Source organism: Calliopsis andreniformis, unplaced genomic scaffold (genome assembly GCF_051401765.1).
Source record: "Calliopsis andreniformis isolate RMS-2024a unplaced genomic scaffold, iyCalAndr_principal scaffold0025, whole genome shotgun sequence".
NCBI lineage: Eukaryota > Metazoa > Arthropoda > Insecta > Hymenoptera > Andrenidae > Calliopsis > Calliopsis andreniformis.
In genome coordinates, this window is record NW_027480434.1 from 6,084,069 (window position 1) to 6,095,301 (window position 11,233).

Here is an 11,233-nt window from a genome sequence, read left to right on the forward strand (position 1 = left end):
TACGTTCCGGGCAACCTAGGCTTCACTCTAGGACATTGCTCCACCAGATCGAATAGTTAGTACCTTAGAAGCCAACGCCAGAAGCATAAAATACAATATAAATACAACAGCTTTTCCATCGTATACAATGTATATTTGCAAACAGTGTGAAAGTAATGGTCATTTCCATGTTCCGGGCAACCTAGGCTTCACTCTAGGGCGCTGTTCCACCAGATAGAATAGTTAGGGCCTAAGAAGTCAACGCCAGAAGCATAAAATACAATATAAATACAACAGCTTTTCCATCGAATAAAACGAATAATTGCAACCAGTATGAAACTTATGGTCATTTCTACTTTCCGAGCAACCTAGGCTTCACCCTAGGGCGTTGCTCCACCAGATTCAACAGTTAGGGCCTTAGAAGTCAACGCCCGAAGCATAAAATGTAAAATAAATAGTACAGTTTTTGCATCGTATAAAACGAATAATTTCGACCAGTTTTAATGTGATGGCCAATTCTACGTTCCGGGCAACCTAGGCTTCACTCTAGGGCGTTGCTCCACCAGATCGAATAGTTATTGCCTTAGAAGTCAACGCCAGAAGCATAAAATACAATATAAATACAACAGTTTTTCCATCGTATGGAACAAATAATTGCAACCAGTATGAAACATATGGTCATTTCTACTTTCCGAGCACCCTAGGCGTCACGCTAGGGCGCTGCTGCACCACATCTAATAGCTACGGCCTTAGAAGTCAACGCCAGAGGCATAAAGTACAATATAAATACAACAGCTTTTCCATCGTATAAAACGAATAATTGCAACCAGTGTGAAAGTAATGGTCATTTCTACGTTCCGAGCACCCTAGGCGTCATTCTAGGGCGCTGCTGCACCACGTCTAATAGCTACGGCCTTAGAAGTCAACGCCAGAGGCATAAAGTACAATATAAATACAACAGAGTTTCCATCGTTTAAAACGAATAATTGCAACCAGTGTGAAACTTATGGTCATTTCTACATTCCGAGCAACCTAGGATCCACTCTAGGGCGTTGCTCCACCAGATCGAATAGTTGGGTCCTTAGAAGTAAACGCCAGAAGCATAAAATACGATATAAATACAACAGCGTTTGCATCGTATAAAACGAATAATTGCAACCAGTGTGAAAGTTATGGTCATTTCTACATTCCGAGCAACCTAGGATTCACTCTAGGGCGTTGCTCCACCAGATCGAATAGTTAGGTCCTTAGAAGCAAACGCCAGAAGCATAAAATACGATATAAATTCAACAGCTTTTCCATCGTATAAAAGAAATAATTGCAAACAGTGTGAAGGTAATGGTCATTTCTACGTTCCGGGCAAGCTAGGCTTCACCCTAGGCCGTTGTTCCACCAGATCGAATAGTTAGGGCCTAAGAAGTTAACGCCAGAAGCATAAAATGCAATAAAAATACAACAGTTTTTCCAATGTATAACATTATTAATTGCAACCAGTTTGAAAGTGATGGTCATTTCTCCTTTTCGGGCAACCTAGGCTTCACTCTAGGGCGTTGCTCCACTAGATCGAATAGCTATGGCCTTAGAAGTCAACGCCAGAAGCATAAAATACAATATAAATACTACAGTTTTTCCATCGTATAAAACGAATAATTGCAACCAGTATGAAACTGATGGTCATTTCTACTTTTCGAGCAACCTAGGCTTCACCCTAGGGCGTTGCTCCAACAGATTCAATAGTTGGTGCCTTAGAAGTCAACGCCCGAAGCATAAAATGCAATAAAAATACAACAGTGTTTCCATCGTATAAAACGAATAATTGAATCGAGTATGAAGCTTATGGTCATTTCTACGTTCCGGGCAACCTAGGCTTCACTCTAGGGCGTTGCTCCACCAGATCGAATAGTTAGGGCCTTAGAAGTCCACGCCAAAAGCATAAAATACGATAAAGATGCAACAGTTTTTCCATCGTATAAAACGAATAATTGCAACCAGTGTGAAATTTATGGTCATGCCTACATTCCGAGCAACCTAGACTTCACTCTAGAGCGCTGCTCCACCAGATCGAATAGTTAGGTCCTTAGAAGTCAACGCCAGAAGCATAAAATACGATATAAATACAACAGTTTGTCCATCGTAGAACAGGAATATTTGCAACCAGTGCGAAAGTTATGGTCATTTCTGCGTTCCGGGCAACCTAGGCTTCACTCTAGGGCGTTGCTCCACCAGAATCAAAAGTTAGGGCCTTAGAAGTCAACGCCCTAAGCATAAAATACAAAATAAATGGAACAGTTTTTCCATTGTATAAAACGAATAATTGCTACCAGTGTAAAAGCTATGGTCATTTCTACGTTCCGGGCAACCTAGGCTTCACTCTAGGGCGTTGCTCCACCAGATCGAATAGTTAGGGCCTTAGAAGTCCACACCAAAAGCATAAAATACTATAAAGATGCAACAGTTTTTCCATCGTATAAAACGAATAATTGCCACCAGTGTGAAAGTTATGGTCATTTCTACTTTCCGGGCAAACTAGGATTCACCCTAGGGCGTTGCTCCAACAGATTGAATAGTTAGGTCCTTAGAAGTCAACGCCAGAAGCATAAAATACGATATAAATACAACAGTTTGTCCATCGTAGAACAGGAATATTTGCAACCAGTGCGAAAGTTATGGTCATTTCTGCGTTCCGGGCAACCTAGGCTTCACTCTAGGGCTTTGCTCCACCAGAATCAACAGTTAGGGCCTTAGAAGGCAACGCCCGAAGCATAAAATACAAAATAAATGGAACAGTGTTTCCATTGTATAAAACGAATAATAGCAATCAGTGTGAAAGTTATGGTCATTTCTACTTTCCGGGCAACCTAGGATTCACCCTAGGGCGTTGCTCCAACAGATTGAATAGTTAGGGCCCTAGAAGTCAATGCCCGAGGCATAAAATGCAATCAAAATACAACAGTTTTTATATAATATAACAGGAATAATTGCAACCATTTTGAAAGTGATGTTCATTTCTACGTTCAGGGCAACCTATGCTTCACTCTAGGGCGTTGCTCCACCAGATCGAATAGCTAGGGACTTTGAATTCATCTCTAAAAGCGTAAAATACAATTAAAATACAACAGTTTTTATATCGTATACCAGGAATAATTGCAACCAGTGTGAAAGTTATGGTCATTTCTACATTCCGGGCAACCTAGGCTTCACCCTTGGGCGTTGCTCCAACAGATTGTATAGTTAGGGCCTTAGAAGTCAATGCCCGAAGCATAAAATGCAATAAAAGTACAACAGTTTTTCCATCATATAACAGGAGTAATTCCAACCAGTTTGAATGTGATGGTCATTTCTACGTTGCGTGCAACCTAGGCTTCACTCTAGGGCGTTGCTCCACCAGATCGAATAGTTAGTACCTTAGAAGTCAACGCCAGAAGCATAAAATACAATATGAATACAACAGTTTTTCCATCGTATAAAATGAATAATTGCAAACATTGTGAAAGTAATGGTCATTTCTACGTTCCGGGCAACCTAGGCGTCACTCTAGGGCGTTGCTCCACCACATCTAATAGTTACGGCCTTAGAAGTCAACGCCAGAAGAGTAAAATACAATAAAGATGCAACAGCTTTTCCATCGTATTAAACGAATAATTGCAACCAGTGTGAAAGTTATGGTCATTTCTACTTTCCGGGCAACCTAGGCTTCACCCTAGGTCGTTGCTTCAACAGATTGAATAGTTACGACCTTAGAAGTCATTGCCCGAAGCATAAAATGCAATAAAAATACAACAGCTTTTCCATCATATAACAGGAATAATTGCAACCATTTTGAAAGTGATGGTCACTTCTTCGTTCCGGGCATCCTAGGCTTCACCCTAGGGCGTTGTTCCACCATATCGGACAGTTAGGGCCAAAGAAGTCAACGCCATAAGAATAAAATACAATATAAATATAACAGTCTTTCCATCGTATAAAACGAATAATAGCAACCAGTGTGCAGACTATGGTCATTTCAACGTTCCGGGCAATCTAGGCTTCACTCTAGGGCGTTGCTCCACCAGAACAATCAGTTAGGGCGTTAGAAGTCAACGCCCGAAGCATAAAATACAAAATAAATAGAACAGTTTTTCCATTGTATAAAACGAATAATTGCTACCAGTGTAAAAGTAATGGTCATTTCTACGTTCCGGGCAACCTAGGCTTCACTCTAGGGCGTTGCTCCACCAGATCGAATAGTTTCGTCATAAGAAGTCAACGCCAGAAGCATAAAATACGATACAAATACAACAGATTTTCCATCGTATAAAACGGATAATTGCAACCAGTGTGAAAGTAATGGTCATTTCTACGTTGCGAGCAACCTAGGCGTCACTCTAGGGCGCTGCTCCACCAGATCGAATAGCTAGGGACATAGAATTCATCGCTAAAAGCATAAAATACAATTAAAATACAACAGTTTTTCCATCGTATAACAGGAGTAATTGCAACCAGTTTGAATGTGATGGTCATTTCTACGTTGCGGGCAACCTAGGCTTCACTCTAGGGCGTTGCTCCACCATATCGAATAGTTAGTACCTTAGAAGTCAACGCCAGAAGCATAAAATACAATATGAATACAACAGTTTTTCCATCGTATAAAATGAATACTTCCAAACATTGTGAAAGTAATGGTCATTTCTACGTTCCGGGCAACCTAGGCGTCACTCTAGGGCGTTGCTCCAACAGATTGATTAGTTACGACCTTAGAAGTCAATGCCCGAAGCATAAAATGCAATAAAAATACAACAGGTTTTCCATCATATAACAGGAATAATTGCAACCAGTTTGAAAGTGATGGTCATTTCTTCGTTCCGGGCATCCTAGGCTTCACTCTAGGGCGTTGTTCCACCATATCGGACAGTTAGGGCCAAAGAAGTCAACGCCAGAAGCATAAAATACAATATAAGTATAACCGTTTTTCAATTGTATAAAACGAATAATAGCAACCAGTTTGAATGTACTGGTCATTTCTACGTTCCGGATAACCTAGGTTTCACTCTAGCGCGTTGCTCTACCAGATCGAGAAGCTAGGGACTTAGAATCCAACGCCATAAGAATAAAATACAATATACATATAACAGTTTTTCCTTCGTATAACAGGAATAATTGCAACCAGTGTGAAAGTAATGAACATTTTTACATTCCCGCCAACCTAGGCTTCACTCTAGGGCGTTGCTCCACCAGATCAAATAGCTAGCGACTTGGAATTAAACGCCAGAAGCATAGAATACAATAAAAACACAACAGTTTTTCCATCGTATAACAGGAATAATTGCAACCAGTGTGAATGTAATGGCCATTTCTACGTTCCGGGCAACCTAGGATTCACTCTAGAGCGTTGCTCCAACAGATTCAATAGTTAGGTCCTTAAAAGTCAATGCCCGAAGCATAAAATGCAATAAAAATACAACAGTTTTTCCATCATATAACAGGAATAACTGCAAACTGTTTGAAAGTGATGGCCATTTCTACGTTCCGGTTGACCTAGGCTTCACTCTAGGGCGTTGTTCCACCAGATCGAAAAGTTAGGCCCTAAGAAGTCAACTCCAGAAGCATAAAATCCAATATAAATATAACAGTTTTTCCGTCGTATAAAACGAATGATAGCAACCAGTGTGAAAGTTATGGTCATTTCTACGTTCCGGGCAACCTAGGCTTCACTCTAGGGCGTTGCTCCACCAGATCGAATAGTTAGGGCCTAAGAAGTCAACGCCAGAAGCATAAAATACAAAATAAATACAACAGACTTTCCATCATATATAATGTATATTTGCAAACAGTGTGAAAGTAGTGGTCATTTCTACGTACAGGGCAACCTAGGTTCCACTCTAGGGCGTTGCTCCACCAAACCGAATAGCTAGGTCCTTAGAATTCAACGTCACAGGAATAAAATACAAAATAAGTACAACAGTTTTTCCATCGTATAAAATGAATAATTGCAACCAGTGTGAAAGTTATGGTCATTTCTACATTCCGAGGAACGTAGGCTTCACTCTCGGGCGTTGCTCCACCTGATCGAGTAGTTAGGGCCTTAGAAGTCAACGCCAGAAGCATAAAATACAATAAAGGTGCAACAGTTTTTCCATCGTATAACAAGAATAACTGCAAACAGTGTGAAAGATATGGTCATTTCTACGTTCCGGGCAACCTATACTTCACCCTAGGGCGTTGCTCCAACAGACTGAATAGTTAGGGCCTTAGGAGTCAACGCCAGAAGCATAAAATACAATATAAATAGAACAGTTTTACCATCATATAAAACGGATAATTGCAACCAGGATGAAAGTTATGGTCATTTCTACTTTCCGGGCAACCTAGGCTTCGCCCTAGGGCGGTGCTCCAACAGATTGATTAGTTAGGGCCTTAGAAGTCAATGCCCGAAGCATAAAGTGCAATAAAAGTACAAGAGTTCTTCCATCATATAACAGGAATAATTGCAACCAGTGTGAAAGTAATGGTCATTTCCATGATCCCGGCAACCTAGGCTTCACTCTAGGGCGTTGCTACACCTGATCGAATAGTTAGGGCATTAGAAGTCAACGCCAGAAGCCTAAAATACAATAAAGATGCAACAGTTTTTCCATAGTATAAAACGTATAATTGCAAACAGTCTGAATGTAATGGTCATTTCTACGTTCCAGGCAACCTAGGCTTCACCCTAGGGCGTTGTTCCACCAGATCGAATAGGTAGGGCCTAAGAAGTCAACGCCATAAGAATAAAATACAATATAAACATAACAGTTTTTCCATCGTATAAAACGAATAATAGCAACCAGTGTGAAGGTTATGGTCATTTCAACGTTCCGGGCAATCTAGGCTTCACTCTAGGGCGTTGCTCCACCAGATCAATCAGTTAGGGCCTTAGAAGTCAACGCCAGAAGCATAAAATACGATATAAATACAACAGTATGTCCATCGTAGAACAGGAATATTTGCAACCAGTGCGAAAGTAATGGTCATTTCTGCGTTCCGGGCAACCTAGGCTTCACTCTAGGGCGTTGCTCCGCCAGAATCAACAGTTAGGGCCTTAGAAGTCAACGCCCGAAGCATAAAATACAAAATAAATGGAACAGTTTTTCCATTGTATAAAACGAATAATAGCAATCAGTGTGAAAGTTATGGTCATTTCTACTTTCCGGGCAACCTAGGATTCACCCAAGGGCGTTGCTCCAACAGATTGAATAGTTAGGGCCTAAGAAGTCAACGCCAGAAGCATAAAATACAATATAAATATAACAGATTTTCCATCGTATAAAACGAATAATAGAAAATAGTGTGAAAGTTATGGTCATTTCTACGTTCCGGGCGAACTAGTCTTCAGTCTGGGGCGTTGTTCCTCCAGATCGAATAGTTAGGGCCTAAGAAGTCAACGCCAGAAGCATAAAATACAATATAAATATAACAGTTTTTCCATCGTATAAAACGAATAATAGCAACCAGTGTGAAAGTTATGGTCATTTCTACGTTCCGGGCTTCCTAGGCTTCACTCTAGGGCGTTGCTCCACCAGAATCAACAGTTAGGGCCTTAGAAGTCAACGCCCGAAGCATAAAATACAAAATAAATGGAACAGTTTTTCCATTGTATAAAACGAATAATAGCAATCAGTGTGAAAGTTATGGTCATTTCTACTTTCCGGGCAACCTAGGATTCACCCAAGGGCGTTGCTCCAACAGATTGAATAGTTAGGGCCTAAGAAGTCAACGCCAGAAGCATAAAATACAATATAAATATAACAGATTTTCCATCGTATAAAACGAATAATAGAAAATAGTGTGAAAGTTATAGTCATTTCTACGTTCCGGGCTTCCTAGGCTTCACTATATAGCGTTGCTCCACCACATCGAATAGCTACGGCCTTAGAAGTCAACGCCTGAAGCATAAAATGCAATAAAAATAAAACAGTTTTTTCACCGTATAACCGGAATAGTTGCAACAAGCGTGAAGGTAATGGTCATTTCTGCGTTCCGGGCAACCTAGGCTTCACCCTAGGGCGTTGTTCCACCAAATCGAATAGTTAGGGCCTAAGAAGTGAACGCCAGAAGCATAAAATACAATATAAATACAACAGTTTTACCATCATATAAAACGAATAATTGCAACCAGGATGAAAGTTATGGTCATTTCTACTTTCCCGGCAACCTAGGCTTCACTCTAGGGCGTTGCTCCACCAGATCGAATAGTTAGGGCCTTAGAAGTCCACGCCAAAAGCATAAAATACGATAAAGATGCAACAGTTTTTCCATCGTATAAAACGAATAATTGCAACCAGTGTGGAAGTTATGGTCATTTCCACGTTCCGGGCAGCCTAGGCTTCACTCTAGGGCGTTGCTCCACCAGATGCAATAGCTAGGGCCTTAGAAGTCAACGCCAGATGCATAAAACACAATAAAGATGCAACAGTTTTTCCATCGTATAACAGGAATAATTGCAACCAGTCTGAAAGTAATGGTCATTTCTACGTTCCAGGCAACCTAGGCTTCACCCTAGGGCGTTGTTCCACCAGATCGAATAGTTAGGGCCTAAGAAGTCAACGCCAGAAGCATAAAATACAATATAAATATAACAGTTTTTCCATCGTATAAAACGAATAATAGCAACCAGTGTGAAAGTTATAGTCATTTCTACGTTCCGGGCTTCCTAGGCTTCACTATATAGCGTTGCTCCACCACATCGAATAGCTACGGCCTTAGAAGTCAACGCCTGAAGCATAAAATGCAATAAAAATAAAACAGTTTTTTCACCGTATAACCGGAATAGTTGCAACAAGCGTGAAGGTAATGGTCATTTCTGCGTTCCGGGCAACCTAGGCTTCACCCTAGGGCGTTGTTCCACCAAATCGAATAGTTAGGGCCTAAGACGTGAACGCCAGAAGCATAAAATACAATATAAATACAACAGTTTTACCATCATATAAAACGAATAATTGCAACCAGGATGAAAGTTATGGTCATTTCTACTTTCCCGGCAACCTAGGCTTCACTCTAGGGCGTTGCTCCACCAGATCGAATAGTTAGGGCCTTAGAAGTCCACGCCAAAAGCATAAAATACGATAAAGATGCAACAGTTTTTCCATCGTATAAAACGAATAATTGCAACCAGTGTGAAAGATATGGTCATTTCTACGTTCCGGGCAACCTATGCTTCACCCTAGGGCGTTGCTCCAACAGACTGAATAGTTAGGGCCTTAGGAGTCAACGCCAGAAGCATAAAATACAATATAAATACAACAGTTTTACCATCATATAAAACGGATAATTGCAACCAGGATGAAAGTTATGGTCATTTCTACTTTCCGGGCAACCTAGGCTTCACCCTAGGGCGGTGCTCCAACAGATTGATTAGTTAGGGCCTTAGAAGTCAATGCCCGAAGCATAAAGTGCAATAAAAGTACAAGAGTTCTTCCATCATATAACAGGAATAATTGCAACCAGTGTGAAAGTAATGGTCATTTCCATGATCCCGGCAACCTAGGCTTCACTCTAGGGCGTTGCTCCACCTGATCGAATAGTTAGGGCATTAGAAGTCAACGCCAGAAGCCTAAAATACAATAAAGATGCAACAGTTTTTCCATAGTATAAAGCGAATAATTGCAAACAGTCTGAATGTAATGGTCATTTCTACGTTCCAGGCAACCTAGGCTTCACCCTAGGGCGTTGTTCCACCAGATCGAATAGGTAGGGCCTAAGAAGTCAACGCCATAAGAATAAAATACAATATAAACATAACAGTTTTTCCATCGTATAAAACGAATAATAGCAACCAGTGTGAAGGTTATGGTCATTTCAACGTTCCGGGCAATCTAGGCTTCACTCTAGGGCGTTGCTCCACCAGATCAATCAGTTAGGGCCTTAGAAGTCAACGCCAGAAGCATAAAATACGATATAAATACAACAGTATGTCCATCGTAGAACAGGAATATTTGCAACCAGTGCGAAAGTAATGGTCATTTCTGCGTTCCGGGCAACCTAGGCTTCACTCTAGGGCGTTGCTCCACCAGAATCAACAGTTAGGGCCTTAGAAGTCAACGCCCGAAGCATAAAATACAAAATAAATAGAACAGTTTTTCCATTGTATAAAACGAATAATTGCTACCAGTGTAAAAGCTATGGTCAGTTCTACGTTCCGGGCAACCTAGGCTTCACTCTAGGGCGTTGCTCCACCAGATTCTATAGTTAGGGCCTTAGAAGTCCACGCCAAAAGCATAAAATACGATAAAGATGCAACAGTTTATCCATCGTATAAAACGAATAATTGCAACCAGTGTGAAATTTATGGTCATTCCTACATTCCGAGCAACCTAGACTTCAGTCTAGAGCGTTGCTCCACCAGATCGAATAGTTAGGTCCTTAGAAGTCAACGCCAGAAGCATAAAATACGATATAAATACAACAGTATGTCCATCGTAGAACAGGAATATTTGCAACCAGTGCGAAAGTAATGGTCATTTCTGCGTTCCGGGCAACCTAGGCTTCACTCTAGGGCGTTGCTCCACCAGAATCAACAGTTAGGGCCTTAGAAGTCAACGCCCGAAGCATAAAATACAAAATAAATGGAACAGTTTTTCCATTGTATAAAACGAATAATAGCAATCAGTGTGAAAGTTATGGTCATTTCTACTTTCCGGGCAACCTAGGATTCACCCAAGGGCGTTGCTCCAACAGGTTGAATAGTTAGGGCCTAAGAAGTCAACGCCAGAAGCATAAAATACAATATAAATATAACAGATTTTCCATCGTATAAAACGAATAATAGAAAATAGTGTGAAAGTTATGGTCATTTCTACGTTCCGGGCGAACTAGTCTTCAGTCTGGGGCGTTGTTCCTCCAGATCGAATAGTTAGGGCCTAAGAAGTCAACGCCAGAAGCATAAAATACAATATAAATATAACAGTTTTTCCATCGTATAAAACGAATAATAGCAACCAGTGTGAAAGTTATGGTCATTTCTACGTTCCGGGCTTCCTAGGCTTCACTCTATGGCGTTGCTCCACCACATCGAATAGCTACGGCCTTAGAAGTCAACGCCTGAAGCATAAAATACAATAAAAATACAACAGTTTTTTCACCGTATAACAGGAATAATTGCAACAAGCGTGAAGGTAATGGTCATTTCTGCGTTCCGGGCAACCTAGGCTTCACCCTAGGGCGTTGTTCCACCAAATCGAATAGTTAGGGCCTAAGAAGTGAACGCCAGAGGCCTAAAATACAATAAAGATGCAACAGT